This window comes from Chrysochloris asiatica, unplaced genomic scaffold (assembly GCF_000296735.1).
Source record: "Chrysochloris asiatica unplaced genomic scaffold, ChrAsi1.0 scaffold00339, whole genome shotgun sequence".
NCBI lineage: Eukaryota > Metazoa > Chordata > Mammalia > Afrosoricida > Chrysochloridae > Chrysochloris > Chrysochloris asiatica.
In genome coordinates, this window is record NW_006408857.1 from 2,720,951 (window position 1) to 2,735,051 (window position 14,101).

Below are 14,101 nucleotides of genomic sequence, written 5' to 3' on the forward strand. Positions count from 1 at the left end.
TGGTTACAAAGATCACATGCAACGAGAGATCAGCATAAACTTATGACTCCTGGTTTGATGATGTTGGATTAGCGCTGTACGGCGAACTATAAAGTTGGAAGTTTAAACCTACCGGCTGCTCCTTGGTAACCCTATACAGGGTCACTGAGAGTGGGAACCAACTCAACAGCACTTCACAAATACAACAACAATGAGACTAAGACAAGTATATAACTGAGAGAACTTGTCTGCAGCCACTCACTGATCACAAAGACATTTGTAAGCACATTTGGTCTGGAAACAGACCTGTGCCTGTATGAACTAGAACCTTAATGGCAATGCTTCTTGACTTAGCCTTGTATGTGTGTGTTGCATATATATTGATATCTATTATAAATACCAGGAGAAAGATGAGACTTTCTGCTTCTACCCAGATTTACATACAGATTTTCACCTTTGAAAAACCTATACAAGGTCACTATGAGATGGAACCAGAGTAGCTTTCTATGATATAACTATTGGTCACTACAAGTCCAGAGCAAAAGAGAAAGAAGGAAGGAAATTAAAGATTCAAAGAAGAAAGTCGTCTACAGGACTAATAGCCTACCTCAGCTAAGGCCTAACCTGTCCTAAGACCAGAACTAGATGGCTCCCAGCTATCCCTACTGAACTTTCTGAGTAGGGACACATAGTCATGAATAGAATGGGAGAAAAAAAAAGAAAAAGAGAACATTTCAAGATCTATCTTGAAGTACAATGCTGTCTGTGACAGGATAATATCCATTGTTATTGTTAAGTGCCATTGAGTTAGTTATAACTAATAGCAATCCTGTGTAGCGTTTCCAAGGAGTGCCTGGTGGGTTTGAACCACTGACCTTGTGGTTAGTTGTCAAGTGCTTGTCCTACAGCGCTACACCAGTATCTGTGCTATAAATTTGGTTTATTTGGAGTGTAAAGTATGTTCTGAGTTCACACTGGGCTTCGATTGTCTCATGCTTTCTTTCTTTCTCTAACACAATAGGAGATATTTTACTCACTGTTTTGTTTCTCCAATGCTGCTATAACAGAAATACCACAAGTGAATGACTTTAACATATGCATTCTCTCATAGTTTCAGACTCTAAAAGTCCAAATTCACTGCAGCAGCTCTAGGGAAAGGCATTCTTTGTTGGCTCACAGTTTAGAAAAAAGTTCCTTGTCGTCTTTCAGCATCTGGAGGTCTGACATTCCTTGGAGATCTTCATAAGTCTGGGCATTAATCTTCCCAGGGATCTAGGAGGGTCTCACTGCAGGAATCTGGGTCCAAAAGACATGCTGCATTCTAGCTTTTCTTTCTTGGGGGTAGTACGTCCCTCTCTCTATGTTCACTTCTCTTTTCTAAAACAAACAGTGTTGTAGGCCACACCCAGGGAAAGTCTCCATACATCAGATCAGGATGGTGATGGAATTAAGGGTATTATATTCGACCCAGAATTACAACTGGTTAGCATAACCCATCAGATCACATCATGGGTCATTACATAACCGCCACATTACACTTTATAATTGCCAAACCAGAGAATCTTGGCCTAGCCAAGTTGACACATATTTGAGGGGGGGGGGGGGGAGAGAGACACAGTTCAATCCATAACACTAATTTTTTCTTCATTTTCTCTCCACTTTTTCTTTTTCTTGCCCTCCCTTCTTCTTTCCACTTCCCCCTCCTTCTTCCTTTTTTCTCTTTCCTTGATTTCTTTCCTTCTTACTTTCAACTAAATCTTTCAAAAACCTACAATTTGTCAGACCCTGTACTGAGAATTCCAAGATGAAAAGTCATGATGCTTTTTCAAGGAACACATAGCATAGTGGGAGACTGGACGTGGACAAATGATTTCAAAAACGTATGGAAAGTTCCATAATTGTGGTATGAAAATGTAATGTCTAGAGCTCTGAGGAGGGGTTTTAACCAAGTTAGAGATCGGGGAAGACTTCTTGTAGGTTATGGCACCTGGACTGTGTTGTAAAGGGGTTAACATGACTCCTTCAAACAAAAAGTATCCATGTTTGCTTGGTTTTTAAAAACCTTTCAAGGAGGGTGAGTTTGAAAAATGTCTATATTTGGGAGCTAGGATGCCTATACTCTGAAAGATTCATTAACAGCCTGCAATATGCAGATGATATAACCTTCCTCACTGAAAGTGAAGAGGACTTAAAACATTTACTGATGAAGATTGAAGACCACAGCCTTCAATATGGATTGCATCTCAACGTAAAGAAAACAAAAATCCTAACCACTGAGCCAATAAATAACATGTTTTATCAATGGAGAAAAGATTGAAGTTGTCAAAGATTTCATTTTTCTTGGATCAACCATCAACACTCATAGAAGCAGCAGTCAAGAAATCAAACTACGTATTGCATTAGGCAAATCTGCTGCGCAAGACCTTTTTAAAGCGTTGAAGAGCAAAGATGTTAGCTTGAGGACTAAGGTGCACCTGACCCAAGACATGGTATTTTCAATAACCTCATATGCATGAGAAAGCTGGACAATAAATAAAGAAGGTGGTAGAAGAATTGATGCTTTTGAGTTATGGTGTTGGAGGAGAAAATTGAAAGTAGTATGGACTGCCAAAAGAACCAATAGATCTGTGTTGGAACAAGTGTGCTCCTTGGAGGCCAGGATGTCCAGACTTCATCTCTCATACTTCGGACATATCGTCAGGAGGGACCAGTCACTGAAGAAGGATATCATGCTTGATAAGGTGGAGGGTGAGAGAAGAAGAGGAAGACCCCCAGCGAGATGGATTGGCAAAGTGGCAGCATCAATGGGCTCAAGCGTGGCAACAATAGTGAGGTTGGCCCAGGACCAGGCAGTGTTTTCTTCTGTTATGCATGGGATTATTATGAGTCAGTACTGACTTGATGGCACCTAACAAAAACAACAACATCCAACCTCTCATCTCCCTAAGCCTTGAATGCCTTCTTTTTCTTTACCAGTTACAGTGAATTCCTCTCATCTCACTCAGTGTCTGTTGGACTTGGCAATGGTATGACCACTGTGTCCTCCCAAGTTCCTGACTTCTTCTTGGCATCCTCAGCCAAGTGAACATAGCCATCCTCTTTGTGGTCTGCGTTTTGCTGCTCACACCATAAACATGGGCTTATTGCCATTAAGGGTATCTGAACTTCTATGGACTTCTATAGTCCAAGGAGTAAAGGCTTTTAAGTGTCAGTTGACTAAGATCCTCTAGCTGGGTTGTTGGAATTCTTAACTAACTGCTAGATCATTCTCTGCTGCAGATAAAAAACATGTTGCCTTGAGGATTCCACTGTAACAATGAATTCTGGTAAAGGCTGACAGCCATTTTAGGTCTTACTTTACACACACAGCTCCTCAAAGTGGCACAGGATCATTACAATTTCCCCTTTTCTATGGGTGTATAGAAGAAGTGCAGCCAGAGTGCTCCTTGGAGGCCAGGATGGCTAAGCTTCGTCTCTCCTACTTTGGATATATTGTCCGGAGGAAACAATCGCTGGAGAAGGATGTCATGCTGGGTAGGGTGGAGGGTCAGAGAAAAAGAGGAAGACCCCCAACGAGATGGATCAGCCAGGTGGCATCATTGATGGACTCAAGTGTGGCAGCGGTAGTGAGGTTGGCCCAGGATCGAACATTGTTTCGTTCTGCTGTGCATGGGGTCGCTATGAGTCGGTTCCCACTCGATGGCACCTGACAACAACAACAATGGGTGTATAAGCCACCATATCTCCAGAGCTTTACTAACATTTCATTCAAGTCTCAATAGCTCAGACAATAATAATGGTAGTTCCTTACTACATTTATGGCATTAGGATATTCACACATGCTCTCCAACCATCCCACACAAGTTTTTTGACCAGGCTTCTGGCTCTGCCATGGCCTTGTGGGGGAAAGCCCAAGACATCCTTCCGTGGCTCTTCTTGGCATTTTTCACAGGTAAGTCTTTGGTCTTGCAAAAACCTACTGTGAGATTTCCAGCATCGTTTCTATCACCAAGGCCATATTTTCCAGCTACTGATCCTTCCACTTTGTTTCCAAACCTTGCTTTCCAATTGTCAGTAATGATCAATACATCTTGATTGCACGTTTGATCAATTTCAGACTGAAGAAGCTGGTAGAATTCTTTGATTTCATCATTACTGGCAAATGAATGGTATTATGTTGTACTTAGGGTCACTATGAGTTGGAAGCAATTTGAAGGTATCTAACAAAAACATCAACAGGAAGATGCTGCAATCTGGATGTATTATGCCGTCTCCTCAGAACTATCTACCTAGCTTTTCCTCTACTTTCTTGACTTTACGACTCAGGGATGTTCTTTCCAAGGAATTCACACAGAATCTGCAACTGCTGGAATCCATGAAGCAAACACATCTTGTGTAGCACATCAGCTCCCTTAACCCCTGAAGATGATCTAAGAAAACAAACATGCAAAGAGAAATGTTCAGGGCATAAGGCAAGGATCTAGGAAGAGGAGGAAGTAGAAGTCACCTAGGACATGACACATTTTTAGAGATAAAAGGCTTTATATATTATCTAGCCCAAACCTCCCATTTTACAGATGAGAAAAAAATAACAACCAAAAGCTGTAGAATCAGCACTAGCCTGCTAACCACAAGGTCAGTGGATCAAGGCTACCAATTCTTCCTCAGAAACTCTGTGCGGTCACTACAAGTTGGAATCATCTCAACGGCACGTAACAACAACAACACAGCAGCTATGCTCTAGGAGACTCAGGGACAGAGCTACTGCTAGACATCAAGGCTCCTTAGTGATGTCTCTATACTTCCACACTAAGAAGCATTATGACACATCTGGTGAAACCAAACTCCCCATATCCAGTTGCTTGAAATCAGGAAGCTGTCTTCAGTTGTACAGAGGTAAAGAAAGAACATCTCTTCAGGGACTGCCTAGAAGTTTTATTTAGATCATTGGTGGGGAATCTTTTTTCTGCCAAAATTTATAACATCATTTATGGTCCATACAAAATTATCAACTTAAAAACTAGCCTACTATGTTTGTTCAAACATTTAATTAACTTACCTCTAACGTGTGGTGCTTCAGGATAATGTGCTGGACTGTAGTGTGGTGCTGTAGGTTAATGTACCAGACTGCAAAGACGTTTGAACTGCAAGGTCAGCAGTTCAAGCTCACCAGCTGCTCCTTGGAAACCCTATACAGGGTCGCTATGGGTCAAAATCAACTCGACGGCATTTGACAACAATGTGTGGCACTTCAGGATAATGTGCTGGACTATAAAGTCAGTTTGAAGCACAAGGTGGGTGGTTCAAACCCCCCAGCTGCTTCTTAGAAACCCTATTCAGGGTCGCTATGTGTCGGAGCTGACTCGATGGCACTTAACAACATCAAGAACAACAATGTGATAACTGGAACTGCGGTTTGCCTTGGCAGGGCCAGACCAAATGATTTCACAACCTTATACAGCTTGTGGGCTGGATGTTCCCCACACCTGCTTTAACCAATCAACTCTGACTGAACTAGAGGTAAGATCAATGCTAAAAACTGTTGAATAAGTCTCAACGAATCACCCAATGCATCAGGCTCCTTGGCTGGTTGGGTGTACTTAAAGAAGTTTCAACACCAAATACTGAACCCAGAGACATTGAGTCTTTATGTTATGTCTGTTAATGTGGGACACTTCTGGTACCCATACTCTGATGTAAAGTTAATACCAAAAGTTGACCCAAACCTTGTTTTTCTAGGGAGCACAAGATAAATAAAGCATGGAAGAGGCTTTGCCTAGCCTTTGACCTCTGGACCCTGCCTAGTAATTATTAAAAGAAGAAAATGCCTGGTCACCAAAACTATAAACTGTTGCTAAAATTTTACCAGTTTGTGAATTAAGACTTTTTTTAGGTTCAAGTAACAAAGATCAGAGGACTCTTGGTGTGGCACTGCAGGATTAACAATGGACTGTGAACAGGAGTTCAACAGTGCAAACCTACCAACTGCTCCTTGGAAACCTATACAGCATCAATATCAGTTGGAACTGCCTAAAGGGCACTTAATAACAGCAACAACAATATGTTACTAATTGCATGTTTTATTTCATTTGATCATGACAATAATCTTATAACTTGATACCATTACCCATCCCATTATGCAGATGAGGCAACTGAGGCTAATAAAATTGTTAGGTGCCATTAAGTTGGTTCTCATAGTGATCCTATAGACAGCAGAACGAAGCACTTCATGGTTCAGTGCCAGCCTCACAGGTGTTGCTTTGTTTCGGCCTACCTTTGCTACCATTGTGTCACTCTCCATCTTGTTAAGGATCTTCCTCTTTTTTGTTGACCCCCCTCTTTAAGGGTCCTGGTGTGGCACTGTAGGATAAGTGTTGGATGGCAAGGTCAGTTTGAACTGCAATGTTGGCGGTTCAAACTCACCAGCTGCTCCTTGGAAACCCTATACAGGGTCTCTATGAGTGAAGACCAACTGGATGGCACTCAGCAACAACAATGACAAACACTTCACTAAGCACGATGTCCTTCTCCAAGGACTGGCCCTTTCTGACAGCATGTACAAAGTATGAGAGATGAAGTCTTGCCATCTTGGCTTCTAAGGAGCAGCCTGGTGTACTTCTTTCAAGACAGACTTGTTTGTTCTTCTAGCAGTTTGATACTTTCCATAATCTTTGCCAAAAGCATAGTTCAAATTCACTGACTCTCTGCCTTAGACAGTGGGGACACTAGAGAGCCATGACATTGAAACGTTTGCTCTAATGCTGACAGAGCATCTGTTTTATTTTCAATCATCATTACTGAATAGGATAACCTGGAAAAGATCTTAAGACTATATTGTGTGCAGTCCCATTTCCTGAGGAACAAAATCATAGAAAGGACAAAGTACTGATTAGCTATCATTTACAGTGATACCACTCAAGTATAAATTAACAAAACTTAGGAGCTAGAATTGTATCTCATTGTTTTTAAGTGCCTTTCAGTCCGTTCCAACTCAGAGCCACCCAGTATAGGGTTTCCAAGAAGCAGGTGGTAGGTTTGAACCAGCGGCCTTGCAGTCCAGTGCTTATCATACAGAGCCATGCCAGGACTCCAAAATTATATTTTAGCAACCTGAAAAACAGTACAATTTCTTTTATTCAATAATGACACTTCTAGAAACTCATTACAAGGGGTGAAAAATAGATATTGATAAAGATGTAAGAAGCCTTGGTGATGTAATCATTAAGTACTCAGCTTCTAACAGAAAGGTCAGTGGTTCAAATCCACTTGCAGCTCTACGGAAGAAGCCTGCAGCAGTGTGTTTACATGAAGGTTACAGCCTTGGAAACGCTATAGGCAGTTCTACTCTGTCCTATAGAACTGCAGTGAGTCAGAATCTATTTGATGCCAATGGTTTGTTTTTAGTTTTATAAAGACATAAACATGAAGAAATGCAATGTATCATTGTTGTTGTTGTTAAGTGCTGTCGAGCTGATTCTGACCCATCATGACCCTGTATAGGGTTTCCAAGGAGCAGCTGGTGAGCTTGAACCACCCATCTTGCAGTTCAAATGGCTTTGCAGTCTGACGCATTAACCCACAGTGCCTCATCAGGACTCCAATGTATCATATCATTATGCTACTGCAAATTTAGAAGCCATCCCAACAACCCATTATAGAGAAATAGTTGTTAATGATTGCATGTTTAAATAGTGAAGTATGAGAAAGCCATTACAATGATAACTTCAGATCATATTTCATGACAGAAAAAATGTCCATGCTATGGGTTGAATGGGAGTCCTGGTGTAGCGCTGTAGGATAAGAACTGGACTGCTAACGACAAGACTGCTGGTTCAAACCCACCAGCTGCTCCTTGGAAACCCTGTACAAGGTTGCTATCAGTCAGAACCAACTTGACGCACTTAACAACAACAATAAGTTGAATTTTAATTCCAAAAAATATGTGTTGTGAATTTTATCCTGCTGGGAGTCCTGGTGTGGCACTGTGGGATAATGCAATAGACTGCAAAGTCGGCAGTTCAAGCTCACCAAGCTACTCCTCGGAAACCCTATAGAGGGTCACTATGGGTTGGAATTGACTCGACGGCACTTAAGAACAACAACAACATATGTAGGTAAGTAGTTCTGGTGTGGCACTTCAGGTTAATGCACTGGACTGAAAAGTTGACTTGAACTGCAATGTTGGAGGTTCAAGCTCACAAACCGCTCCTTAGAAACCCTACATAGGGTCGCTATGGGTTCGAACCGATTTGATATCACTTAAAAACAGCAACAAATATGTAGATAAAGGAACCCTGGTTGCACAATAGTTAAGCATTTGGATGGTAGTGAAAATGTTAGTGGTTCAAACCCACACAAGCGGGTCTTTGGGCAAAAATACCTCATAGTCTATTCCCTTCAAGATAATAAATAGTCAAAACCTATGAGACAGACTCTGTCACCGTGGGTTGAAAATCAACTCAATGGCAACTTACACAATATGGGAGCTTCAAAAAGTTCATGGAAAAACTCCATCATCTTATATTTCTATTTTCTCACGCCGGTTTTGAAGTCCTTTTGTGCTTGTGAATGTGATCTCATTTGGAAATAAGATTTTCTTTGCCAATAGGAGGTCACATCTGGTGAGTGACCAATCACAGTTTTTTATGTGTGTGGCCTCTATTTTTAGTTTTGAACTTTTTATTGTGAATTGAGTGAAGGTTTACAGAGCAAATCTGTTTTCCATTCAACAAATCATATGCATTCTGTTTCATAGTGTCGCTTATAATGTACATCATTCATCCCACTTCTACTTCGTGTTTCTCATTTCCAGTCCTCCTCCATTCCGAAAACTTCCTGCCATCTGTACTTTGCCCTGGGACAAATGCTATCTTTTTTTTTTTTGAATAGTTGTTGACCTTTCTGTATCATACTGAGTAGGCCAATCTTACAGGTAATATCTTTTTTTTTTTTTTTTTAATGCTTTATTGTGAATTATGTGATAGTTTATATGGGAGGACATCAGCTTCAGATTGATTCCATCGTATATTGTTTCTTTGCCATGGTTACAATCCCTTCCATGCATCATCCATCAACCAAAGGATAGACTGCACAAGCCTGCCCCCCAGTCGTCCGCATACAGCCCCTCTCCCTCTCCAGGTCCAAAGTCATCAGTTGCTCTGTCTCCCCACGTTATCGTCTCTGCCTCCATCGCTGGCATCCTGCTTCTCTGGGTAGGGTTCTCTTCTCTGCTCTTTTCGTTTGATGGTCCCAGGGACCTCCACTCCTAGACTGCAAGGTTAATCACTCCCATCCCTTTGCCCCAAAATGTCTACCTTTACATTTCCAACCCTTGCAATCAGTCCTGATAACAATTATTCACTATTGTATCGCAAGAGACCTATCTGCATCTCCTTTCATCAGCCCAGACTAGGCAGAATGGACACTACTCAGTGGAGATTCTACCTTGCTCCACACCCTCTGGATCTAGGTTCCCTCTTGAAAGCTTGTAAGCCAGTCACTTCTTGCCTCTGTACCTCCCGCCCCCCAATTCTTGGTAGCCAATGTCCAAGTTGCCCATCCCTGTCTTCTCCATGTGCAGAGGAGGTGGGAATGATCCCCGCTGTGAAGATTTGTTCACTCTTTTGAGATACTGCTTCCATAGATGTAGGTCAAGTTCATCAAATTGTATCAGATTATTTTTATTTCCCTCTTCTTTCTTCTTCTATTTGAGCTCTGATCATCCAGCCATTGAAGCCAGGTCAAGTGGGTATTATTTGCACTTATGCATGTGCATAAGTACATGCACATGCATATCTTCTTATCAGCTGGATGCTTCTCTCTCCACTCTAGTCCTCTGTGGCTATGTCACTGACTTTGGGTCCAAGAGTACCCTGGACTTGGCACACTGCTGGCCAACCAGGTCTCCACCCAGGTTCACAGGAGTGTTGTAGAGCTTCGCTCACAGCTTCATTGCTATTTTTCCCTCACTGTCCCTTATCGGTGATGAACATGGTCACCAATCAGAGCATGCATTTCCATTGAGCCTTAGTCTTAGAAGGGGATTTGCCCTGAGGGGGACCCAACCACTTGCCTTGATGTCTCCTGGGTGAGCCATTTGTTTGTTCTTGTAGTAATCAGTCAGCCTGCCTATATTGTTTTGTATTTTTCCTGTCAGTCTTTCTTTCAGGAAGTATCTTCTGTTCTTCTGGCCACACCAGGCTGGTCTGCTTGTCCTTCAAGTGGAAATTTCCCCTTAGAAGATTCTGAATGCTGTTCAGGATTCCACCTATGGTCTTGTGTAATGCAGAGGCTCCGCAGGAAACCTCCTTCACTGGGCACATTGTATCCCCCTTTTAGGTATTACAGTCAGTCACAGGCAGAAGACAGACTTACAAGCTTTCTATGATGATATTTCTGGCTATTCCTTTCTCTCCCCCTCCAGTGTCTATTTTATAGCGCAAACCCAGGGAAACCAAGATTCAGCAGACAGCCAAACATCTTAAGATTATTTCTCCCCTTCTCCCCATTCAAACCATGTCTCAACCTCTGTATCCCAGAGCCCTTTTGTTCCAAGGTTTTGCATACATCGTGATTTGCTTCTATCCCACTTCAGCTTCACATTCATCCTATCGTATTTCATTTCACTGCAATGATTAAAATCCCCTCCGTACATCATCAAATAACCAAAGGATACACCCCACAAGCCCACCCCACCCCTGGCTGTCAGCAAACAGCTCCTCTCCCTCCCTAGTCCCATGTCCCCAGCCACTCCATCTGTCCATGCCATCATAGTCCCTCCATCATTTTGGGTCTGGGCAGTTTCCAGCCCACTCCCCCACAAGGTATCCCTGACTCATGGTAACTTGATGTAAAACAGAACTGAACGTTTTTGGGTCCTGTGCCACATTCATGATTGCTGGAATATTTGAGTCCATCGGTGAGGCTATTGTGTCAATTTCCTTCACTGAGATCAATTTCACTGATCTCTTACTTTACCAGGCATGTTGTGCTTCTCTAGAAATTGTTTTTTTCTGATGATATGTTTAAAGTAATAAAGAAGTCTTGCCATTCTCACTTCTAAGGAAAAATTTGGCTATATTTTTTCTAAGAGTGATTTGTTCATTCGTGTGGAAGTCCATGGTATATTCAGTTTTCATCACCAACACGACAGTTGTTGTTAGGTGCCATCGAGTTGGTACCAACTCATAGGGACCCTATGCACAACAGAAAGAAACACTGCCCGATCCTGAGCCAACCTCACTATTGTTGCCACGCTTGAGCCCATTGATGCTGCTACTTAGCCAATCCATCTTGTTGGGGGTCTTCCTCTTTTTCTCTCACCCTCCACCTTACCAAACATGATATCCTTCTCCAGTGATTTGTCCCTCCTGACAATATGTCCAAAGTACGAGAGACGAAGTTTGGCCATCCTGGCCTCCAAGGAGCACTCTGGCTGCACTTCTTCCAACACAGATCTGTTGGTTCTTTTGGCAGACCATGGCACTTTCAATATTCTCCTCCAACACCATAACTCAAAAGCATCAACTCTTTTACGGTCTTCCTTATTCACTGTCCAGCTTTCACATGCATATGAGGTTATTGAAAATACCATGGCTTGAGTCAGGCACACCTAAGTCTTCAAACTGACATCTTTGTTCTTCCATCAACACTTTAAAAACCACAGTTGTTGTTGTAAAGTACCATGGAGTCGGTTCCTAGGAGTCAGTTATGACTCATAGTGACCCTGCACAGGGTTTCCGAGGCTGAAAATCTTTATGGGAGCAGAAAGCCTCATCTTTCTCCTGTGGAACAGCTGGTAGTTTCAAACTGCCGACCTTGAGGTTAACAGCCCAATTCCTAATCACTATGCTACCAGATCTCCTTAAAAACCACAGTAGAATATTTTGAAAGTTTAGTGACTTGACACAATAAACATTTCTTGTCCATACTACAGGGTAGTACAGGGTAGCAGGAGGACTCTGTCTCACATATTTCTGTCAATACCCAGACTCCCTAGATATTAGGGCTCTAGTTTCCTTTAAGATATTGGAATTCTCTGCTGTAGTTTATGGAGAGAGAATGAGAATAAGGGCCAGTTATGTAAACCATTCCATTACTTTACTAATATCCACAGACCAGACCTCAGGTACCTGGTCACAAATGAGATTGGACAATGGGGTCTAGCTGTGTTTCCAAGAAGAAAGGGAGAATACAGATATTGGTAAGTGGCTGCAGAACCTGCTACAATGAGGGGAAATAACACACTATAATAAAAGAAGAAACTGGAAAACATACAAGGAATCCTGAAAAAGGGGGACATCTACCTCTTCCAAAACCTAAAATTAGAAAGGGGTTGATGCATGGATGGAGAACCAAGCAGTAGAAACCACACATTATCTACAGCAGACTTCAACTATGTATATTTATCCAACAAAATACTGATTGAATGTATCCAGTCTGCTACTGCCCTAAGGTACTACAGTATGAGAGGACTCATGGAGAAAGTGATATTTAGGTGGAACCCAGAAGAAGAAATTAGAGCCAGCCAGGTGAAGGAGAATAGGGGTTTTGATGATTAATGAGGTACATGTTCCAGGCATAGGGACAGCATCTGTGATGACTCTGAGAAAGTGAGAAGCCAGAACTTTGGAGAAACTGTGAAGCTCTAGTATAACTGGAGTGTAGAGGGTAGGATGACGACAGTGGTGACTGATAATTCTGGAGAAGCACGTAGGTGCTAGGAGAGAAGAGCAAAGGTAAGGACTTTCTAATTCATCACAAGGGTGATAGGAAATCAGTCAAAAGTTAAGACTGGAAAACATGGCCGACAGAAATTAGTTTTGTTTTTCTTTTTATGTTTCCAGAGATATACACAGTACCTGAGCTAATGAAATGGCCATGGGTATGGAAAGAAGTGAATAGATTCAAGTTAGTTCAAAGGTTGTTGCTATTGTTAGGTGCCATTGTGTCCATTTGAACTGCCAACCTTGTGGTTATATATTATTGTGGTTAGCCTATAATGCCAACAGTGTGCTCCTACTTTAAGAGTTGTTGCTGTTATTAAGTGCTGTTAAGTCAGTTCTGTCTCATAGCGATCCTGTATAGGGTTTCCAAGGAGTGGCTTGTGTCTCTGAACTGTTGATCTTGTGTTTCAAACCAACCTTGAAATCGAGTGCTTATCCTACAGTGCCACACCAGGACTCCAAAGATAGAATTGACTAAGGAAACATGGCAACGAGAAAGAGAAACATAATGAATGGCCTCCAGGTCTCTAAATTGACCTACAGAAAAAATACATGAATTAGTAACCATGCTTGAGTTATTATATTTTAGTAACTGCAAAACAAAATACTTTTCTATTCTTACAGATGTGCTTACTTTAGGTAAGGCTTCCATAGGATCACTTCTTCTCAACTCTTACCAGGGGTGGGGAACGTCAGGCTAGTAAAATCATTTGGTGGGCCCTGCCAAGGCAACTGCAGTTCCAGTCATCACACTGTTGTTGTTAAGTGCTACTGAGTCCATTCCAAGGCACGTTAGGGGTGAGTTAATTAAATATTTGACCAAACATAGCAGAGTAATTTTTAATTTGATAATTTTGTGTGGCCCGTGAATAATGTTATACATTTTGGCAGAAAAAAAGGTTCCCCACCCCTGTCACCTAATCTGTCCACCAGGCCATATGTTTCTCAATAATAAATTCTGCAATGGCGGTATTAGATTCACAGACCTAGCTCCACCCTCTCTTCATGCATCATAAGAGTAAATCTCCTATTTACCAAGAATGTCTTTTGAATTTGCTTATGGATATTCAACAGGAGGATAGTGAGAATGGAACTAACAGAAATTCAAAGATGTTCCCAAGTTGCCTAAATATACGTTTTGGATACGAATGGTCAAGATTTATTGATCATTTAACAGTGTTCTAGGTACTATCCTCACATATTTCATTTAGTCCTCACGACAATCGTAGGAGGTTAGCATTATGATTATCCATATTTTATAGAGGAGGACACAGAGCTACAGAGAGAAGTAATTTGCTGAAGGCTACACTGGATAGGAACAGCGGAGCCATGGTTAAGACCTGGCTCAGAGATTAATGTCCCCCAGAGTCTTTGCCAATGTTCCTGAGCCAGGTGTA